The 23,231-nt window shown below is 43.8% G+C and overlaps 1 protein-coding gene across 6 annotated transcripts in view; it reads right to left on the reverse strand.

Annotated features, from left to right (window-relative positions):
• TRIM2 (tripartite motif containing 2) overlaps window positions 1-23,231 on the reverse strand; it is a 109,896-nt gene that overhangs the window by 75,999 nt on the left and 10,666 nt on the right. For 2 of the 6 annotated variants that reach the window (XM_030563487.1, XM_030563485.1), the window contains exon 1: window positions 9,927-10,118. The exons of 3 other annotated variants lie outside the window; for them this stretch is intronic. The gene's annotated coding sequence lies outside the window, so the exon portion shown is untranslated. Of the gene's footprint in view, window positions 1-9,926; window positions 10,119-23,231 lie in introns of those variants that run through there. One more of the 6 variants, XM_030563498.1, reaches the window with a different exon arrangement.

Here is a 23,231-nt window from a genome sequence, read left to right on the forward strand (position 1 = left end):
TCTGTACAAAATGTAGAAGAGGCTCTGACAGGATCTTTTTGGTGCAGTCAAAAGCCCTGATCCTGCTGTAGTGATTTGTAGGACAGAAAGGATTTCATTTTGTAGGTAGAATATGAAGTACCATACTCCTTTCAGCATGGCTTGCTGGGCAAGGAAGGGCATCCTGGTTGTGATGGTACAGGGCAAGTTCAGTGATTGTTACTTTCAGTGATTTCCCTTTTTATGGTCTCACAAACTTTCACTGACATTTGCAGTGCTATTGTACCTGCACTGGTCCTAGGATAAAAGCGAAACAAGGTGGGAGAGGAAATATTGTCCAGTAAGAGATAAAACAAGATATTACCTTACCCACCTTATGTCTCAAACTTTCACTGAGACATTAAAGTGAATGCAATCAACCCTTTCAGTCTGAAGCTGTAGCATCAGCTGAGATTTTTTTTTTCCCCCTTGCAAGGAAGACTGGGAAAATATAGCTAGTTTAGGCTTTTTTCAAGATTAAGAAATACCTATTATGTATGTTCTCTTAAGGAAGACTCCAGTGTGTTTACATTAAAGGCTCTGTAGAGAAAGAACTGTGATGAAAGATTGCCTCATTAATATTCAAAACCGGAACATACTGGTTTAGAAAAACTTTTGAAATCTCACATGTCTGTTTGATAGCTCTTATTTTACAGCTTGGAGGCCACCATTTTTATTGGAAAAAAATAGTGCTTCTTTTATTTCTCTCTCTTCTCCCCAGAACTCTATCACACCACACACTGACTACCCAGAATGCAATATGGCATAGGCCTGGCCTACCCTGCATGGTTAGGTCAACATAGGCTGCCTTGCGTTGACCTAGCTGTGGAAGCATCTTCACTTAAATTTGTCTCCCACCAACATAAGTGCCTCTATATGCCAATTTAGTAACACTACCACTCCAAAAGTTGTAGAGACACGGTCAATATTTTCAGGATGATGCAGTGCCAATGTAGACACTGCGTTGCTCACATGGACTGTTATTGGCCTCCAGGAGCCATCCCAGTGCCCAACACTGACAATACAATTGATATAAGCATTCTTGGTGAGGACATGCACCACCAACACAAGGAGCCTAGGGTGCACATAAATGTTGCAGTATACTGACATAAGTTACCTTGACATCATTTTGTAGTGTAGACATGCTCATAGTTTCTCTTTACCCACCCAGGCCTAAGTCAGCCATTGGTGAACATCTCACCTCCAGACTGATCTTGGATCATATCTACTCCCCACCGGTACCTCTCCTCTGGACATTGCTATGTAGGGTTGCCAATTGTCTAATCTCACAAACCCAAACACCCTTGCCCTGCCGTGCCCCTTCTCCAAGGCCCCACCCCACTCACTCCATCTCCCCTCCCTACATCACTCACTCTCCCCGGACTAGGGCAGGGGGTTGGGGTATGGGAGGGAGTGTGAGCTCTGGGCTGGGGAGCCTTCTGTGCCCCCCAGGCCTGCAGGGACATACCAGCCACTTCTGGGAGTGGCGCGGGGCCAGGGAAGGCATGGAGCCTGCCTTAGCCCCACTGCGCTGCCGGACTTTCAATGCCTAAAAATCTCCCGATTTGGCTTCAGTAGCCTCCAAGAGATAGGGTGTGATTCCGGGAGGGCTGGCAACCTACACTATGCTATAGGCTTGCTGCCTGGTTTCTCTCTCCCTCTCTCCGCCACCCAAGTGTCTCTAGGCCTTCCTTGGAAACTCCCTTCCCACCTCACTTTCTACTGGTTCTTTCCTCTCAAAGATGCCTTTCTTTCTGTTCTCTGGAGGAATTAGATGGGAAGTGTTTACTAATGCACTAGTAGGAGAGAATTAGTTGTGGAAAGCTACATACAGGAAACCTTGAAGCATAAAAAAAAGAGCAGATAAACCATTTTCTTCCTGTCAAAATAATGGCATTTTACATATATTATGTTTTATCCTTTAAATTGACCTTCTCATAGTTAGCAAAGAAAAACAATTATTTGCATGGCAGAGTGGTGCTCACTAGAATAGGCCAAATACTTACAGACTTTATTCACTAACACAGGTTCAAGCAAAACCTGTAAATTCACCTCAGTGTCCCCAACACTTTTTATTTTTTCACAGACTTTCAATTTTTTATTTGAAAGAGTGTTTACAGAAAGTAAAACAAATATTCAAATTCAATTCAGAGGGTGAAATTTGTTCACAAACTATTTGTTGAATAATGTTCAATAACTGACAATCAAGGGTTCTTCCATTGCTGTTGTATAGTAAAGACTTGCATTGACTAGTGATGTCTACAGGGCGGGGCTCTAGGTTTTTTGCTGCCCCAAGCAAAAAAATTTTTGTCTACCCCCCAGCCCAGCCTGGGCTCTCACTCCCCCCCCCCCACTGCCCCTGCCACCCCAGCCCTAGGCTCTCTCTCCCCCACCACCCACACTCCCTGCTGCCCCAGCCATGGGCTCCCCCTCCCACCAGTGCTGACTCCGCCTGCTCCCCCCTCACCTCCAGCCGGTCTGGCACTGGCAGGGTTGGGGTAAGCAGCCCAGGGTCCCTCCAGCCAGGGCTCCTGACTCCAGGACTTGGGAGGGCAGAGCCCAGGAACCACCCTGGCAGAGGGCTGAGGAGCCAGGGCAGGGTAGCCCCACAGGGAGCAGAGCCTCAGAGGGCGGGACGCCTCGCCCTCTATGGCCCCGCCGCTGCTGCTTCTGGCCGCCCTGCTGCAGTCCCTGGGTGGCTCGGGCCGCTTCTCCCAGCCCCAGCTGTGGTGCTGGGGAGTGGCCACCCTGTAGCACCTGCAGGCCCTGCGAAATGGCCCCCAGCCCGAGTGTTCCCTGCTCAGAGCCTGCCCGGCCCAGTCACAAGGTACGGGTGCTGCTCCCCTATGGTGCAAACCTCAGCGGCCCCAGGAAGCCCCCTGCACACAACACACTGCCCTGAAGCAAAAAATAAATAAATTAAAATTTAAAAAAAAGATGGCTGGAATGCCACTCCTGAAAATGTGCCGCCCCAAGTACATGCTTGGTTTGCTGGTGCCTAGAGCCAGCCCTGTTTACAGAATGGCTTAGGTCAGCTTAATTACATTGCACAGGGTCAGCTTAATTACATTTTCACAGCCCTGGACCAAGTAGTTAAGCCAATCTAACTCTGTAGTGTAGATCAGCCCGAGGGATGAGTTTCCAAAACAAAAGTGAAAGAATTGGAACAGTACATGGCAGGAGATATTATATTATCTTGGAGTTACACATTGCAGTCCTGTCTCAGTCTATAAACAACTGTACTCCTGTTGATTTTAACAGGATTCTTTTCTGAATAAAGCTTGCAGAATTTCAGCCCATGAGATTACTGAGACATTCTTTAACATTTGACTAACATCTAGAGAACCTGGGCAATCAAGTTTGATCTATGTGTTTTCAGGTTCTGGGAGCCTCAGCACAGAACGGAGCCTCATAGCTATTTGATTTAATGTAGCAAATGGTAGCATGAGTCTTACAACTTAACGGGCATTACACAGCTTGTGTTTTTCAAATACGCACACAGGGAAATAGCGACAAGGGGGGGGAACCTGAACACAGGTTTGATAATTCTTTCAGACATTAGGAACCAGGAGAGAATGCAGAGAGCTGGCTGCTCAATTAAGGACATTTTCTTCTAGGAGATTAAACTGCTGTTTTCCCTTGACCTCTGACCCAGCTCCCAGGCAAGGAGGAAGGAGATGGTAATATTTTAAAGCTCCCTTCTGGATGAAGGAGCAGAGGCATCCATAAAATTTCCTGCCTAGTTTAGAATCACCGATGCTGGGACTGGATTTTATTTTCTGGGGTTGGTGTTGGGATAGTTGCTTCCTACTGAAATTCTGAGGGGAGACCCTGAGTGGCTGCCTGTAAGTTACAGTAAAGAAAAGCACTTTTAACTTTACACCATTTCTGTTGGCTTAAACACAGAAGAAGCTGACTCTTTGTATTGTATGTTTAACACTGTATGAACTATCATTAATTTGCATTAATGGAGCGCAGTCCTGCAACATGCCGATTTCAAAAGGAACTGAGAGCACTAGAGGACTGAGTCTGGTTCCACCCTAGCCCCTTGTAAACTGTTGTGGTATCATAGAGGGACACGGGAAAATTCCTCCAGCTCAGCAACAGTGTATAGCCAATAGAAGTGGCCTTATGCTGCTACTGCCCCCCCCCCCGCCCTTTGGAATATCTGGCATATGGGGCATCAGGAGCGGCGCCAGGGTTTTTGGTGCCCTAGGCGGGGGTTCTTCCGCGCTCCCGGTCGTTGGCGGCAATTCTGCGGCGGGGGTGGAGGGGGTCCTTCCACAGCTCCCAGTCTTCGGGGCACTTTGGCGGCAGGTCCCGGAGCAAGTGAAGGACCCGCCGCAGAATTGCCGCCAAAGACCTGGAGCACGGAAGGACCCCCCGCCGCCGAATTGCTGCCGAGGGTGGCAAAATGCTGCCCCCCCAAATCCTAGCGCCCTAGGCAACCGCCTAGGTTGCCTAAATGGAAGCGCCGGCCCTGGGGAGCATGCCAGAGCACAGCCAGATAGGAGGGAGAGAAGCCATAGCAGCCAATGTTGTGGAGGTTCTGGCAGCCTTGGGGAGGCTGCTGTAAGTGTGAGCAGTCCCATGCTGTTCTAATTTATGCCAGGGGCCATGTGAGCCAAGAATTCAGGCAGTGCAAAGATGACATAACACCGCTTTTGCTCTCCTTCCCCCTACAGCCTGCTGCATCTCTCCGGAGTTTAGCTGTGTGAATAGCCAATTTTTCAGTTTCGTGGCTGAACTTAAAAAGAAAAGAAAAAAATTGTTTTGAGTCAACCTAAAACAAAAGATTTTCAAATTTTTCGGTGATATGAGAAAGTTTAAAAAAAAAAGTGTTGGGTTGGACAAAATGTCATTTCATTTGATGTTTTTTACCTTTTTAAAAATAAAATTGAAACAAAATTCAAAATGTCGAGTAAATTTTTCTGATTCCCCCCCCCAAACAATTCCGCAAATTTGACACAAATTTGCAAAATATTTTTGTTGATCAGAATCTGTTTGGGGGTGTGTGTGGGGGGGGGAGAGGGACGGGAGTTTTGTTCAAAAACTTTTGCCCGGCAAACAATTTCAGATCAGGCCCAGAGTGAATACCAATTTGAGACTCTCTCTTCTGTTTTTGCGGCCAGCATAACTGGCTGTCAATTAAAGGAAGGCCACTTATTCTTGCTGTATCAATGCCAGCTGAGCACTACACACAGTGCTTTAAAAAAAAAGAACAAGAAAAAGAAAAGATCATATGCTTAGGATGCCTTTAGGTTTTTTTATAATGGCAAAGGCACTTCCCATCTGATCAACAGCAGCATCCATTCCCAGTATAGTTTAGTAATTCCTGTGTTCCTATGTCTGCTGTGTTGTTTCCATTTAGGAACCAGGAACATAGATCCAGAAAAGAAAAGAAGTTTTAGACAATCCTAAAGGCTGAAAAGAGCAGATTCAGGTCAACTAAAACATTTTAGACAAAGGCTTTCAAAACTTTACTGAACTTGAGTGAAAGCTCAGATTAGTTCCAAGTCAATTTGTCTTTCCTTGGTTCTAATGTTCAGCACTATGAACTAGGGCTGGGTGGACAATGGCTGTCTTTCCAGTCACTGCACTGCCAATATTTAACTCCTTACTTTCTAATGTGCCTTTTGATAGTGTGGTTGGATTATAAAAGGGCCTAAGCATATTCTATTCCTGACATCCTGTGCAATATAGCTGCACATTTCCTTTGCTCAGCAATGGCTAGTTGGGTATTGGGACTGAACTTGCATCCTTTCCACACCTATAAATCCCAGTGTGAAAGCAGGAGTCAGGTCATTGACAAAAAAATACTAGTGAGAGAAACAGTATGGCCTGCAGAAATGAGCAGATGGGTGAGACTCAGGAACTCTGTCACTGACTTGCAGTCACTTTACCAGTCTCTCTCAGTTTCCCCCATCTGCAAAATGTTCAGTTCTTACAGGGAGACGTGAAGCTTAATTAGTTAATGCTTGTACAGTTGTAAAGCAGTTGTAAAATACAATGTCAACACAAACTATTATTTTAGGACTAGCCTCCTCTTTCCACCCCAGGCAAACAATTGGAAGAAGTTCCCATGAGTGCAAGCCTCATCTCCTCTATCCCAGACCCTCTATTAAAAAAAGTTCTTCATGCTGTTTCTCTAGTTACTTTGCTGCATCGCACAAAGAAAGCAGATAGGTGAGTGCTGATGTGTCCAGGATGAAATTTGGGGAAATCCTAAACTGCCACTTTTTTAGTGCACAATTTCTTTTGGGCACTCAAAGTTCTCTGGGTCTCTCATTAAGTCAATTTTCCAGTTATCCTTGGTCATTTTGGTGAGACCCTTTGATACCTGGGCAGGTCAAGTATTTCACTCCCAACCCAGCTCAGATTTTAAATTTAACTGAAAAAGGATAAAAGTGCCTTGTTTCAAAATCTGAACCATCAACACTTGCACTGCATGTGTTAAGGGGCTGGTCCTGCAAGGTGATGAGCATCCTCAAATCCCTGCTTTCACTGCACATTGAGAGAGCTCAGCATGCCACCAGTTCTAGATCCAACAAATCAAATTAAAAATTGCCTCCTGTTCTTCACAAGAATATCATTTTCCAAGAGTACTGCAAATGGCTTCTAAGCCTGGGAGCTGGTCTGACATTCATTTTGTCAAGAGCTGGCCAGGGGGAAATGTATTAGATCAGACTCAGCTTTACAGACTATGTATTCAGGCATTGGTAAGGATATTTAGAAGGCAGCAGTTAAATAGTCAGAGTTACCGTTAACCCCAAATTAATACTTTCCATTAATTTTGAGTTATTCACAATACAGAAAAAGTTGCTACCTTGCAAATATACTTAAAGGCAAATACAGAACCAGAAAAAGAAAGCTCTGTGGCAGACACAGCCGTTGGAGACAGGAGAGTTTGATTCTACTCTCAGTTCTGCTGCAGACTTCTCTGCACCTCATTTTCCCATTTTGTAGAATGGATTGATAAGAGTTATAGGCTTTATAGGGTATTTGAAGGCTCAGTTCATTAATATTTGTTACACACTTTGTTTTCACAGAGTGTCTATCATCTAAGGATAATATGTCGTATACCGTGGTCAGTTCTTTCTATGGCGGATGTTGGTGCAATGCTCTGATTTATCAATCTCTTTGAATATATCTGGAAAATGGTCTCCCTGTAAGGGAGAGAGACAAAGAAATCCATTTTAATCTGCTGTTTCGTTAGACTGAGGTAAATTAAACAAGTACAATTAGCTCCTATTGAGCAAGCCATGTTGTGCTGCACTCCAGATACACACAGCATTTCTTTCAATAGTCAGACACAATACAATGAGCTTATATATTATTAGGAATAAGAAAGACAGTGGGATCCGGTCCGGTCGCTTTGACTTATCCACAACAACAAAAATCCATTTTCATATTTGTATCAAGCCTGCTATTCAACCTGCAATATCCAAGCACTGCTTATATGGAATCACATCAAAACTTATGCCATACAATAGCTGGCCTGACATAGAAACACCATATTTCTGTAGTTCGCATTGGTTCGTTATTATAATTGCTCCTTCCATGTACGTGAGTTAATATTTGCTTTAGCATTTCAACAATAAAACCTAGTTTCTTGAACATCAGATCACATCCAGCTAAAACATACTAAATGAGATGGTAACCCACAATTTGACAATTTTTATTTTAAACCAAGGGTTTATATTTAATTGAATGAATAGTAATTTAGCCACTATTTTACATAGATTGAAGCTTAGATGACCCTGCACAACCCAAGCTCCTTGCATTAAATATTCTTAAATGCCACATGGAAGTGCACAAAGAACCTGAGCTAAAGGTGTCAGGCCTGATTCTGAGGTATGGTCAAGCTGTCCTGGCACAGAATCCAAGTAGTATGGCAAAAATGGCTATATGCTGATGCTACCGTCCCTAGAGAATCTCCCACATTAGGTGACATTTCAGCTGGCTAGTTAGGAAACTGCAAGCCATACTAGTGAGAACTGGACCCCCAGCCTTCCTTGAGAATGTCCTTGTACTGGTTGGTTTGTGACTCAAACTTCATAATAATTTAAATCAAACAAAGTAAAAGTACCTCTGATCTCTGGCTTAAAAAATGTTTAGTTTTAAATATGGTGAACATATTAATTTACAATAAGAGTCTTTCTTGCCTGGAAACCTTTTACCCGAAACCTGAACTGATCTTTGTTCTGCAGATCTCCGCACTTCCAGTTTCAAAGTGGTGACTGAAAGAGGAAAAGCTAAAAGGCAGCAGGAGAGGCTATCCTGGAAGTATTAAGTGCTGTCAGTGTAACATATGGAATATTTCCAGCCAGTCCAGATAAAGAAAGCACTAAAAATATTGCAGGAATCTGCTCTCCTGAGGTTTCCAGCCCACTGCAGATCTGAAGAGTTTGTGTCATTTGGATAAGTAGCCAAACATGTGGGTGTTTCTCTTAACCAAACTCAACCTCTGGGGTTCACTCATCATCACTTCAAATTCTGCTATCTGATGAGATTTTGCAAAAAAAGAGAGAGACTAGTCTAGTGAACTGAGTACCAGACAGAGAGCCAGTCTAAGTTGTAATACTTGCTTTTTCAATGATTTGCTGTGTGGCCTTGGAAAGTAATTTAGCATCACTGGGTATCTTTACACATAGGTGCTGGAACTAGGGCTGCGGGGTTGTTGCTGCACCCTCTGGCTTGAAGCTGTTTCCATCTTATACAGGATTTACTCTTTGGTTCATTGGCTCTTAGCACCACCACTATACAAATCATTCCAGCACTCCTGTGTCTACAGAGCATTTTGGAGTGAGTGGGAGTAAACTTCTGAGACACAGGCTAGTGCACTTCACCTAGTGCTCCAAAAAACAACTATATAGGCAACACTTTGAGTTATGGCTCACGCTGTAGCTTGGTTCAGAACCCCTCCATGCCAAGCCACAACTTCAAAGCTTTATCTATGCAGCTATTTTTAGAGCGTTAGCCCAAGCTCTGTTAGCCCAAGTCTGTCTACCCAGGCTGGGAGCTTGCTTCTGCTCACACCAAAATGTTGTGTAGCCCTATACCCATTGTGTCTCAGTTTTCTACATTTACATATGGTTTCAAGCCACAAACTTAAATCCAGATGTAGGCTCATCTAAAGTTCAGAGAGTGTTGGTCTGTACTCGTCTCTAAAGGGATGAGAATATTTACCTCGCAAGCATTTTTTAGGAGTAGCTAGTTAATCTTTTCAGAACACTTTAAAGATGTGAAGAACTGGCTAAGCACTCAGGATTATTTTTTAGCATATTGAAAACCAGAAAAGATACACTTGGGGATCCAGAAGGCTAAACCCATCCCCACTCTGAGGTCTCCAGGTTCATGGAACTGCGCACATTTCGTAACAGCAGGCAGCTAAGAATGTTAAAATTGCTGAGCCTGGATCCTTTTTTTAGTTAGCAGGAATATATCTTAGAATACAACACCTTTCAGCACTTAATTTTACAGTATCTCATATCTAACTCTTTCACACTTGTCTGAAGTCCTGTATTTGTGACTATAAAAACTGCCACAATATTGTAAATTTGTGACAGAGAACTAGATGCTTGATAACTTAAGCCCCATATAAACACTGACCTCCCCCCAAAAAAAACAACACACACACACACCACAAAGCAAGTTTAAATAGCTTGTGTCCCATTAACTTCATCCTGTTATCTCCCTATTTTATCCAAGAAGATCTCATTCTCATTTGAAATTAAATAGACTGTTTTTTTAATACAAAGCAGCTGTTCTTTCACTTTCTACAGAAGGATATAATTTATTTTAACAACTGCAAATCTGAATTGCAATTTCTTACTAGTTCTGCTAAATGAGGATTATCCATAGCCTCATGATAAAACCTATAATGGCACAGTTAGAAGCCTACTTACTAGCGTTCCATAATGTCCATTCAGGAGCATCAGAGGCTGAAATACAGTCTCTGTGATCAGGAGATTCAGTTCCCTGTAGCATTCAGACAATTGGTCCCATTATGATCATCAGGCGGCTGAGTTAAAGGGTGGCCTTGCAAAAACATAAACAGCTTGTCAGCACAAGCGAAAGAGGCAGGACTGCAGTATCAGGGGACAATGTGAGCCAATGATTAGCCTCTATAGGTTCTGTTTGTTTAAGATATTGTGTTTCATTCTTAAGAAGGGGAAAGTAGGGGAGTAAGAGGAGCTGACTAGGAAGAAACAATGAGTGCTGTGCTGTTTACAACTAACCATAAAAAGGCTTAGAGCAGAAGGGGTGGGGGGGAATCAATAAGTCATTTCAGGAAAAACACATTTGCTTCACTTACATATAATCATTTTTAGAAATCTCACAGGCATCTGCATTGCATTTAGCCTGGTCCTGCTTTTAGATCAATAAAAAAAACACTAGGAGCACAGCTGTGGCCCATGTTCACTGTAGAATTTTTTTTTCCTCTTGCCCACATTCTTACAGATGTTTCCAGAGAAAAGAATTGACAAAATTCACTGTGATCTTCCTCCTCTCACCTCTTCCCAGCACACTCTCCTTCTGTCACCTTCTTTCCCCTGACAGGGGTTTCTCACTTGCTGTCTAACACCCCACACTGCCCTCTTGGCCCTATCCATTCCCCTAACGTCCCTCAGCTTCACTCTAATCTCTTTCCTCTCCCTTGTCCTCAATACCAGTAGGGTGACCAGATAGTAAGTGTAAAAAATCAGGATAGGGTGGGGAGTAATAGGAGCCCCTATTTAAAAAAGCCCCAAATATCGGGATAGTCCCTATAAAATCGAGACAGCTCATCACCCTAAATACCAAGCCCTTTTGGTCCTTTATTCATGCTACCACCTTGGTCTCATCAAGTCTCTAATGACCTCTCCCTGGCTAAATCTCAAGTTCTATACTCCAGCCTCACACAAAACCAGCAGAACATCACTTCTTAAAAATCAAGTGCTCTGTTGGCTTTCACCTGGTTCTCCTCTTACCTTTCTGATTAATTGAGCCTTCAACATCTCGTCCAGAGTGTCTGCCACTCTCCATGGTTGTGCCACAGGCTATGGTCTTAGTTACCCTCCTATTCTCTGTCTAGGTAGTATGCAACTTCTTCTAACACTTTTGTGTCAAATGACTCAGTTATGCCCTTCCACTCCTCACTTATTTTAGACTGTTATTTGAATATCTCCTCCAAGATGTCTTGTTAATTGTAATTTAACCTAGCCCCATCTGATCTCCTGATCTTTCCTTCAAATTCCTTGTTCAGGGTCAGATTAGGTAATCCACTGCCCTATTCACACCATGACACAAGGTCCCTTGAGGCGCCACCCTCAGGACCCTCTGTCAGAGCCATGGCCCACCATTCCCTTCCCAAGAGGGCCTTCTCCCCTCAGTCTCGCAGCAGGCCCTTCTGAATCTCAGGAACAATAAGGATAGCATTAGGAGTCCCCTTTCCCACCTGGACAGTTGGGGTGGCAGCAGGGTCCCCCAGCATTTACTCCAGCAGCCAGGGCATAGTTGCTTAGGTGCGGAAGTGGAGTCCCCCGCAAAGGTGAGTGCTAGCCTCAAACAATAGTTCTGAGAGGTGTGAACTACCCTATCTTTCTCAATGAGGTGTTAATACTATCTGCAGACTCAGGCATACCTATTAGATAAGCTTGAGTCACATTTTCATTTTCCTTCACAATCAGGAGGGATAGAATATTTTTTTTTTAAATGAACACTGGGATTCTGGTGCAATCACATGACTCAGCAGCTGGGTCCTAAAACATGGGCCTATAGTGCCTATACCCTAATCCAGCTCCGTCCTCTCCACTACCTCTATGCTCTGTTATTTTTGTCATCATCATCATTTCACCAGGCCCACACAACCAGGCTGTGATAAAATCTTACTGTATCTTCCTCATAGCAGTTCTACAACCCATCCTTTCTTTTCTGTCCAGTCAGCTAATATCATCATCTACACCCTCATCATCTCTAGTTTTGGTTATTGCAGCTTCCCTTGCTCGGGACTCCCTAATGCACATATTGTTCCTATCTCATCCTTAGAAAAGCTGCTACTAAGATAATCTTTGCTCATCATTCTGACCACATCACCCTCCTTGTTGGAATCCCTCTGCTCATAACAAGCTCAAGATTTTTGTTGTAACCTTCAAAGCCCTTCACAACTCTGTCCTTCCCCATTTATCCCCTCTACTTCTTGCATTGTCCCCATCCTTTCCACTCCTCCAAAAGTGTTGGTCTTGAATGTTGCGTACTTGTTTACTCCTCCCACAAACTTTTTCATTTCACTCTGCCTCTTGTGAATGAAATGCCCTCCTAGAACAGCTCTAGAAGACACAGATCGCTCAGTGGTTTGAGCATTGGCCTGCTCAACCCAGTGGTGTGAGTTCAATCCTTGAGGGGGCCATTTAGGGAACTGGGGCAAAAATCTCTTGGGGGTTTGGTCCCTTCTTTGAGCAGTGGGTTGGACTACATGACTTCCTGAGGTCCCTTCCAACTCCTGGTATTCTATGATTCTTTCAAAACCATTTGCATGAGTCATTTCTGCCACAATACTTACAAGAAATGGGTCATAGCTGAACTGGGAAGGGGCAGCAGAGGGAGGTGGATGAGGGACAGTTGTAGAAATTGATATTTATTTATGTAATTACAAAGCAATATAAAAAATTATACCAATATACAATTGTTCCATACATAACTATTTTATGTATTTGCTTATCTCCCTCTCATCCATTCGGCATACTTTGCTTATTCTCTTCTACTATTAGATATTAGGGGTAGGGACTGGCAATAAATATCCGCGATGGATTTGTACAAGGTGCACGAACACTACCTGTGGCAGACCTGTGAATAGCTATGGAAAGACAGTTTGTAGCTATCTCATCTCTGATTTCTTTAAGATGCTAATGCAGTGTAGCCACAAATAAAGAAACAAAGGAGAGTGCAAGAACAAGCTGATTGAGTGGACTATGCTGAAAAGGCTCACTCATCAGGAAAATTCATTCTCAGTAGAATTCCTTCAACACCAATGGAGTTATGCTAAGGATGAATTTGGCTCCTTGTCCTTAGGGCCTTGTCTACCCGAGGAAATTTGTTACTGGTGCTACCAACAGTGTAAGCTCAAGTGTGGACTGGGTGCTTGTGTTTTTACTGGCTAAGCCTCTGCTGAGTCCCCTGGAAGATATCACTCTTTAAACATGTGATCCGAAAGCTACTGACCCCATGGCAGCAACCACTAGTGCAAACCTTTAAATCTAAGCTTTTTTTTTGTTTAAATATTTTCTCACTTGAAATTGGCTTTTTGATTAAATGGACATTTTTGAAAGAAAAAACTGTCATAAAAATTGTTTAATTTCTCAATAAAAAAAAAAGAAAATATTTTGGTTTTCTGCAACTGAAACCAAAAAATATTTGGTTAAAATCCTAAAAACCTCATTCTACACCCCTTCCTGGCCTTCGGGTTTAATCTAGTTTCACCTATGTTCCTTACCCCTTCCCAGACCTCAGAACATGCAGTTTAACTCTACTCCCTCCTTAGTCGTCACCCTGGAACCAGAGTCTCCCTTTTCTGTTTCCAGGCCTCAGTCCAGCCTGCCTCACTGTTCCCCTGTGCCCTCTTCTCAGACTGCAACCCCATTTCAGCATCATTTCCCTTGTATTCTCAGACCTCAGCCCAATCCAGACCCCACCTCAGTTTAAATCTCGGTTTAAATCCTCATGGTTTCAATCTCGCCTGTTTCCCCATGAATAGCTGTCATGCATATATCTCAGTACTTTTCTTTTCAGGTTGCCCATGCTGAACAAAGCACAGTTTGTAGTTTAACATTTTATTGGCATGCTTTCAATTGTAAAGTGGATCACAAGTTACTTCTTTACAACTAAAGAACTTGGGGCGGGGGGGGGAGAAGAGGGCAGACTCCAGAAGTGAAGTGATTTGATTATTTTTATTTTGTAGAAGAAAACAAAGGCATATGGCAGAAATTGAAAAGGAGATCACATGCAGATTCAGTGCACTGAAATATAGGATCACAATCAATGGAAAACTGGGCTGAGTCTCAGTTCAGATCATGTGTATTTTGAACATAGAACCTTTGGACCATTTCCTAATTCAAGAGAGAACTACCTATTATGAAAATATTTAACCCCCTTAGGATACCTCCCAAAGTACAGCAAGTGCCAAGTAAGACTCTGGGGATGTGCCTGTATCTTCTGAAGCCTCATATGAAAAAAGAAAATGTTCCCCCATTCCCTTTCATTTAGCAAATTTTTTTTACCACAATCTCCTCTTTAGGCATCCAAGCATGGATGTATTATAGCTATATACATCTGTTACTCCTGAGGGAATTCTGCACCTAAATATTCCACACACAATTTTAAAATTCTGTATATTTTGTCAAAATTACACAACATAATCACACCATATTTAATTATTTGTTGACAAGAATTTTGAAATAAGTTACCAAAATAAATGAAAATGGTATGGTTATATTGTTATTGTGTTTCTGTATTATTTTGACAATAAAATAGGCAGAAGTTTGCAGAATTTTAATTTTTTGGTGCAGAATTCCCTCAAGAGTACTAGGGTTCTGTGTAGTGCAATCTGGGTGTGGGTAGCTTGGTGTGGGCTCTGGGTGTGGGGGAATGATTCTGAAGGGGAGTGCAAATTAGGGCTCAGTGGGTTGGGTTGGGGGAGTGGGGCTTGGTGGGGGAGCAGGGTGTAGCTGGTTGGGCTCAGTGGGGTGAGGGTCTGCGTGTGGGGGGGCCCTGATGCAGGGGGTGAGGCTCAGCAGGCTAGTGGTTTGGAGGGCTCACTGTGGAGGTTCTGGGTGTTGGAGGGCTCCTGATGCAGAGAGAGCTCTGGGTGCACGGGTGGAGGGAAGGGTCACTGTACAGGACGTTGCTTCCCCTGTCCGCCCAAACCCTGTGCATCCTGATTCCCCACTGCACCCAACCCCACCCCTGTACCCAGACAACACCACCCCCTCCCCCTGGCAATGCAGAGCTTCCTCCAGCGAGGGAAAGTTTGTGGGGCTTGATCTGACCCAGCCCCGGCTGCTCAGTGCAGGGAAGGGGAGCTCCATTTCCATCCTCCTCTCCTCTCCCCCAGCTGGGACTAACGTCCCTGAGGGCATTATCAGCAAAACACTGTAGTCAGTATACTTCTAAGGCCCCCCTAGTCTGTTATCAAAGAAGGGAAAAAATGTGCTAGTTACCTAGCATGTGGACACATGTAAATAATTAAACATTTTAACTGGAATCACCTGGCTATAACAAAGGACAATCGTTTACTTAAATATAAACACAGCCGTCCTAGTGTGCCAGGCAAACCCTATTTTAAAAGCTGTGTAAGGAATGGAAGAAAAATAGGTTCAACGTCAGACATGAAACAACAATATGAAGATTTCCACAAATTAGGGCCCCACCTATACTACAGTTGTAGCCAAATAACAGAATTCAGTCAAAAGGTAATTGTCTCTTGACCAAACTCTGTTCCTAAGGTCAGAATAAAGCTTTGGCCTATACAGGATCTAAATCCACTTATTGTGACCTGGCAAGGTCTATCTGTACTACAACTTTTCACCATGTTGTATCAAATTATAGTTGCAGCACAGACAAGTTCTAAAAAACAGGGTTGAAAATACTCACACAGTAATTTATCAAATAATTGAATATATAAAGAACCTGAAAATTAGAGATCAGGCCATATCAGCAGACTGAGCAACCAAAGGTCCATTAGTTCTTATAACAGGCAATGACACAAAGAATTAATGGATCAGTGAAGAATCACGGAACTGTTCTGTCATAAATTCCTACCCACGTCTACTAAATCCAATAATAATGACCAAATTAATGCAGACTGATAAGACTTTATGTTCTACTAACACTGTCTCATTTATACGAAAAACTAAATAATTTTTTTAATTCCTTAAACATTTTTGAAAGTTACTAGTAAAGTTGCAATTGTTTAGGTGCATTTTAAACAAGTTCTCCATTAAAATCATTTGTCAAAGATTGTATGTTTAATGATGAAGTTACTAGTTGTGAAAATACAATATATTCCCACAAGAAAACATTTAACTGCTGTACATCTATATTTTAAAAATGAAATACAAAGGACAAGAATGGAAATAAAAAGCATGGTATTTAATTTTGCTTTTAATCTGAGGGTAATTGTAATTCAATTTATTAGTTTTTAAACTGAAAATTAAGATGCCTAGATGGCTTTTTTGCAAATTTTATCACTGGGTTACATTTAATGTGTTTTTAAATATTGCCTACCCCCCCCACACACACACGTTAGATTTCCCCCCCGAATCCCCAAACATTCTGGAAGAGACTCATTGTCTCTTCACAACTAATAGGTTATCTATGCAGATCCTGTTTCTTTTGCTGGCTCTCTAACCAACTCACTTTAAACAATCACATTTTAGCTTCTGAGCCTCCTGTCTGGAGCATGCTCACTCATTCTTCCTGTCCTGTGTACTCACCATCCCTACCTTATGAATATACTGTAACCTACAGACTTCACTTCTGCTTCTGTATGTGGCATATACTCAGGCCTTGGCTACACTTGAGAGTTACAGCGCTGGTGGTGGCTTTACAGTGCTGTAACTCACTCCCCGTCCACACTGGCAAGGCACATACAGCGCTCTATCTCCCTGGCTACAGTGCTGGTTGTACTCCACCTTGACGAGAGGAATAAAGAGAATAGCGCTGGTGCTGCAGCGCTGGGGTACCAGTGTAAACAGAGAATAATCTTACTACGCTGTAACTGACCTCCAGAAGCTTCCCATAATGCTTTTAAGTAAAGATTACTCTCTTTGTTTTGTTGTGATGCCTCTGTTTGTTTTGTTATTACCTCCGGGCTCCCGAAGCTGCTCATCAAAAAAACAAACACAGCTCCTGTTTGCTGTGAATGAGCTCCCTTTGGAACGCCCACAGCTAGTGTTTGCTTGAAGAGAGGGGGCTTGAGGAGAGACGCAGCACGCGTGCAGGAGGGAGGGAGGGACAAGGGGTGGTCAGTTTCGGGGAGGCTGCTTATCTGGTGCTTTCAGTGAGTGAGAGAGGGGTGAGGGAGGGGGTCGGAACTTGCAGTTGCTGACAGAATGTCGGTTCCAAAAATCCACTCTCTCTCTCCCCCACGCTCCCTGTCACACTCCACCCCACCCCACCCCTTTTGAAAAGCACATTGCAGCCACTTGAACGCTGGGATAGCGGCCCAAAATGCACCTCTCCCAATGCTGCTGCAGATGCTGCAAATGTGGCCACGACAGCGCGCTGGTAGCTGTCAATGTGGCCAGATTGCAGCGCTTTCCCTATTCAGCTGTACGAAGACAGGTTTAACTCCCAGCGCTGTACAGCTGCAAGTGTAGCCATACCCTCAGTTGTAAAGCAGAACCATGTTTGACCTCTTTCCAGTTTTCCACCTGTTAGGTAAGCCGCGTGCCATCAGAATTCTTATTTGTTTGCTTGTGTGTTTCTCTGGGCTCATCTACACTTACTGCACTGCTGTAGCACTTAGTAAAGACATTACTTAGGCAGGTCCTCCACCTCCCTGAGAGGCAATAGCTATGTCGACAGGAGAAGCCCTCTCGATGACAAAGTGCTGTCTAGACCAGAAGTTAGGTCGGTATAAGTGTGTCACACCCTTAAGTGATGTAGTTATATCAACATAAGCTGGGTGCATAAACCAAGCCTCAATTGCTTATGAACATGAATACTCATCTCTGAGATGTAATAGGTTTTTAATAAAAATAAATAAATATATAAATAAATAAAAGAGGCTTCTTACTCTGGTCACTGAATTAATTACTCTTCTTTTAAATGCTGTTTGACTCCAGCTGTAAATGAAAGGTACAGAGAGTTCAGGCCAAGAGACAGTCTAATAGTGTTTGACTAAGTAAGAACTGCTGCTCTGGAAATTACCACGGTAATGAGAGCTGCTTGAATTAATTTAATAGTTTTTATGCTATATTTCTTGGTCACAGACTGGTATCTTTTACCTCTCCTGACAGCACAAGTCAACCAGGATAGAAGCTTAATTTGCACTCAGCCCTTTGGCACTTTTATATAGGATGGTGCCTAATGGAGAGCATATTTGAATCTGCTGGTGTTACACAGGAGGTAAAAGCTTAGATTAATGGACTGAAGAAGAGAGTCATGAATCTGCACAAAGCATAATTTAAAACCACACAAATGAGTAAATCGCAACAATTCAGAGTAACAGGAGACAGACAACTAATGCCTTAGCAAGCAAATTTCTCAGGAAAATACTAGGTATTACATTAAATGGATTTATAACAAGTGCCAAGATGTGTCAGAAAACAACTTCTTATCTCTAAAGTTATTCTGAAAAGAAGATGGAAATATCTAGGACGTGTGTTAAGAAGGAAGGCAGAGCATCTGCCACAGCAGCTGTCCCTTTGAGCAGCTGGAGAAACATGTAAATGGGGCCAACTGAAGGAATCCCTCTTTCAAACAGTACTTAGGTAAAATGTAATGAGACTTAGCAACATAGGGGACATGCAAAGAGGAGCCCAGGATAGGCAGGAACATTGGAGCTTTGTTTGTGTCCTAACAACATTTGAAGGCATGAGAGAGATTCAGTTTCAACACTAATTAACATGGGATCCAGTTGAAACTTTTCTGAGAGAACATTTTTCCATTTGTCAAAAATCAAAATATTCCACATCAATATCAGTGAAATTTATTTAAAAAAATAAGTAAAAATAATTTTTAAAAGTATGAAAATTAAAATATGCAATTTGAAAAAATATTAAATAATTTTTTATTCAATTTTATTGAAACAAAACATTTTAATTGACCCAGAGTGAATTATTTTTGAAAATTTCATTTTGTGAGAAATTTCAAAATTCAACATCTCATTCTAATTCAGAGTGAATTTTGTTGAAATTGTGGAATTTCCCACAAAATGGAAATTAGAGCTTTATTGGGAACTGGAATTAATATTCAGATTTCTTCTGAAACATCTTTAAGAGCTAGGCTTAGGAAGCTCTTTTCAGAACACAACAATTTTATTGAACCCACTAACTTGAAGATATCATAGAAATGTAGGGCTGGAAGGAATCTTGAGAAGTCATCAAACAGGAGGGGAGCACGGGGACTAGTTGGGGAAGGAGACTGGGACGGGGAACATGTCTGGTGGGAAGAAGGCGGTGGTAAGGTGTGATGGAACATAACCCATTCCACTAAACGCAAGCCTAACAAGCATCTCTGTATTCAGGCCATGCCAATTAGGCACACCTTCAGAGCACGCTCTACCTGGAGAAGGAGAATTTAAAAAGGTGAAGCTGATCACAAAGCAGCGGGAGTGGTTTTCCCAAGAAGAGAGGCTGCTAGAAAGTCCAGCCACCAGGGAAGCCCAGCCTGAGACTCCCTCCCCAACTTGTTTAGGGCAGACAGACACTGCAGCCCTGAGAGGGGCTCTGGATGTCTGCTATTCATCAGTGCCCTGTAGCTGGTCCTAAGGAGCAGCACCAGGGACTGGATGTAAAAAGACCCAGAAAAAATCCTAGGAGTGGACTTTTAACTCCCATGGGGAACAGTGAGCTTGCCCAGGAGTGGGGATTCCTGAAGGGGACTCAGGGACAAGACTGGAAGAGACTACAGCCAAACTCAGGCTGAGTGTCAGTTCACTACAATTGGTGGAGAATGCAGGTGCCTGTTACAAGGCCCTGAGACAGAAACAGGCTCCACACCAGTCCAATGAGAGGAAGCTTCTACCAAGATGGACCCTGAGCACTGGTGTAAGTGGGTGGCAGAGTGGCAGCATCAGCAGGCCAACCAGCATCAGCAATTCCAGCAGCAGATGTTGCAGCAGTGTATGGCCCAGCAGCAGATCCAAGTAGTGCAGCAACAGCAGCTGCTGAAGGAAGTTGTGTCCCAGCAGCAATAACTCCAGAGAAACTTCCTTCAACAGTTAAGACCACCATCCCCTGCCCAGGGAGACCCTGCAGGCCCAATACCAGGGAAAGCTCTGACACCTGTGCCAGTGAAATTAACTAAGATGGGTCCAGCTGATGCTTGGAGGCATTCCTTGCCATCTTTGAGAGGGTGGCACTGGCCTCTCAGTAACCCCCAGAGCATTGGGCTTTAGTTTCAGCTCTATATCTGATGGGACAGGCACAGCTGACCTGCTTTGGCTCAAGGCTACATTTGGTGAAGGCCACTATTTTAGATTTCCTGGCTTTAAGCAAGGAGACATTGGTAGTGCTTTAGAGCAAAGACCTACCCCAAGGGCCATGCCCCCAGGTGCTGGCACAATGATGAAAAGAGCATTGCTGGTGGTAGCTTCATGCAGGGGAGCACTCCAGGGCCCAAGTTACGGAGTTGGTCTTAACAAAGTGGTTTGTATCCATGCTTCCAGGAGGGGGTGCTCCACCATAATTCCGAGTCATTGTTGGATGCGGTGCAGCTGATGGAGAATTTTCTCATAGCCGATTGGTCACTATTGATGGACTATGCACAGCCTCTGCCTATTCATCGGCTAGGGCCACTGACAGGATAGGATACCTGCCAGCAGACACTGAACCCCAGGCGTGATGAAAAACATGAACAAACCCCATCCCAGCAACCCAAGCTACCCATACAGAGAGGAGAAAACCTCAGCAAGTCTCAGTGCCAAGCTTGGATGAGGTGTCTGACACAAACAACTAGGGCAGAGCCATTGAGGTCAGATTTGGGTCCCGTTCATAATTTAAACCTACTCCCTGATGGGGAGGAACCCATAGGAATGAGCTCAGTAACCTGATACTCTGTGGGCAACAGGGGCACATGGGGAAAGAGTGCCCATGGATGGAATGTGAATATGCAGAGATTGGACAGCAGAAGAGAGGGCCCCTGGGACTTCGTCCATGTTGACTGTTCCAGTATGGGTCCAAGGGAAGGATTTACTGGGACTTGTAGACTTGGGGTGTAGTCAAACTGTGATGCAAGCCACCCTAGCGGGTGAGACAATCCTCATGGCTCCTTGTCCCCAGTCTCCTTGCCCATACCATTCCAGTTCCTCTCTTCCAGCTCCAATTCTGATCTGTGTCTTTCCTCTCCTCAGGGCCAATCGGGGTGGGTGGGGTGTATCTGGAGGAGGGTCATTTGGCTTGGGCCTCAAGCTCAAAAGGGGCCTCAAATTTAGACACTTGTTAATTTTTTTGGTATTTAATAAGTTTCACAACTTGTTTTTATGCACATCCCTATGAGGACAAAAAGTGACACTCTCTCAGCTTAGAGCTGCAAATAAGAGAAATATTCAAATTATGTCTCACTTTTTTTGGGCGCCTTATTTTGTTTTCATGTGTTGTCATTTTTTTATTTTCATTATGGTTAGGGGCCTGGGCCTCTCTGGACCTCTGAGAGGGCCTGTCCCTCCTAGAACTCCACCACCTGGCCTCCAGGTGCCTCTCACAATTCCCAGTCCCAATGGCTGCCAGCCCCAATCACCTTTCCTTGGCTCCTTGTCCAATTTCAGCGTTCCCCACCCTTTGTCCCAGTCTCTTTGCCTGGCTAGTCACTAGTCTCCTGCTGCATCCAGGTTTCTCATCAGATCTACTTTTTTCCCTTGTGCAGCTGGCTGACCCTCAGCCTGGGATTGGCTGTAGTCTCTTCCAGTCTCTTGGATCCCCTACAAGAATCTACACTCCTGGGCAAGTTCACTGTTCCCTGGGGGACTTAAGCCTGCTCCTGTGGTCCTTTCTGGGTGTAATTACCTTCAGTCCCTGGTGCTGCTCCTCAGATCCAGCTACAGGGCACTGACAGAGAGCAGACATCCAGAGCCCCTCTCAGGGCTGCAGTGTCAATCTGCCCTAAACAAGGGAAGGTGGGGAAGGGAAGGGTAGCCACTGCCCTGGGCCAGGCTTCTCTGGCTACTAGGTCCCTACCATCCTCTCCTCATGGGCTAACTTGCGCTTCCCCTTCCTATCCCCATGACCAGCTTTTTGTGCATAATATTCATTATCAATACCTACACAGATATCATTTTTATATGGCACTCCGGTAACAGAATTCACCAGTATCTGAAGGGGGCTTGCCTCAAAATGTTCTCTCTGAACCTATCTGATTGGGTGGTCTTGTTCTACAGTGAGTATTTGTGCCTATTTAATCTCATCTGCTCCTTCCAATACTGTGGAGAAGAAAATAGCTCTCATGGAAAAGAGCAAGTCTAAAAAGGATGATGGTATCATAGTGTAATAAGAATGAGCACAAAGCCAAAATGAAGATAAGTTGATTATAGAAAGCTTCTGATGTTAAGAAGTTAGAGAGCTATAAACATGGAGAAAGGGAGAAATCTAAATCATATGCTACCTGGTCATACATCAATATACCGTCTTTAATCACCAGTTTGCTGGGAAACATTGTACCTTTCTCCCAGACTTGACCACAAAGCTCCAAGCATCTGTCACCTCCAGGCTGGATTACTGTAATTCACGGTTATCTGAAGCTGAATGGGAAGACTATTCACATGGTCCAGAATGTGGCTGCCTACCTTATGCATTATTCTGCCACAAGTTCATCAGGTCTGTGCTCAAGTCCCTCCACTGAATCGCACTCAGCTTCTGATGCCAGTTTTCAAAGCAATTGAGGGATCAAGCTCCAGATACAGTGACAAGCAAATTTTCATCTATGAAACACCATGACAGCTGTGCTCCTCTGGGACAATGCAGATGACAAAACTCAGGACTAAGCCTTTGAGAGTGGAGAATGAAGCATTCTCTGTTGAGGGGACCCAGCTATGGCAGAGGATATTAGATGAGAACAGAGTCTGCCATCTTCAGGAAACAGTGTAAAACTTTACACTTTGAAAGGAGTTAGGGGTGAGGGTAGTTTCTGTCAGGCAATGGCAGTTTTAAGCACCAAATAGGGCTGTATAGAGGCCCAAAACAAGGAGTATCAGCCTACTTCTGTTGCCTCTTGGGCTGGCTCCACTCAGTTTTGGGGCTGTGTTAACATATGTTAGACCCCCCTGGAGACAAGAGATGGTGGGCAGTTTGTGCCATTGAATCCCGAGTGCGCTCACCAATGGAGCCTGGGTTCAGTGGAAACCAGTGAAACCTAGGGAGTGAATCGGGCCTGCTGAATGGAAAAAGACTCCACTGTCACTGTATTTTCCTATCTTAGCTCGTAGTTTGTCTGTCATGCATAAAACAGTCAGCAACTGTTAGCAGCAACAATTGAGTTATTCAGCATGTATTTTGGAAAACGATGGATGGAGTTAC

The sequence above is a fragment of the Gopherus evgoodei genome, chromosome 5 (genome assembly GCF_007399415.2).
Source record: "Gopherus evgoodei ecotype Sinaloan lineage chromosome 5, rGopEvg1_v1.p, whole genome shotgun sequence".
In the NCBI taxonomy this organism is placed as follows: Eukaryota; Metazoa; Chordata; order Testudines; family Testudinidae; genus Gopherus; species Gopherus evgoodei.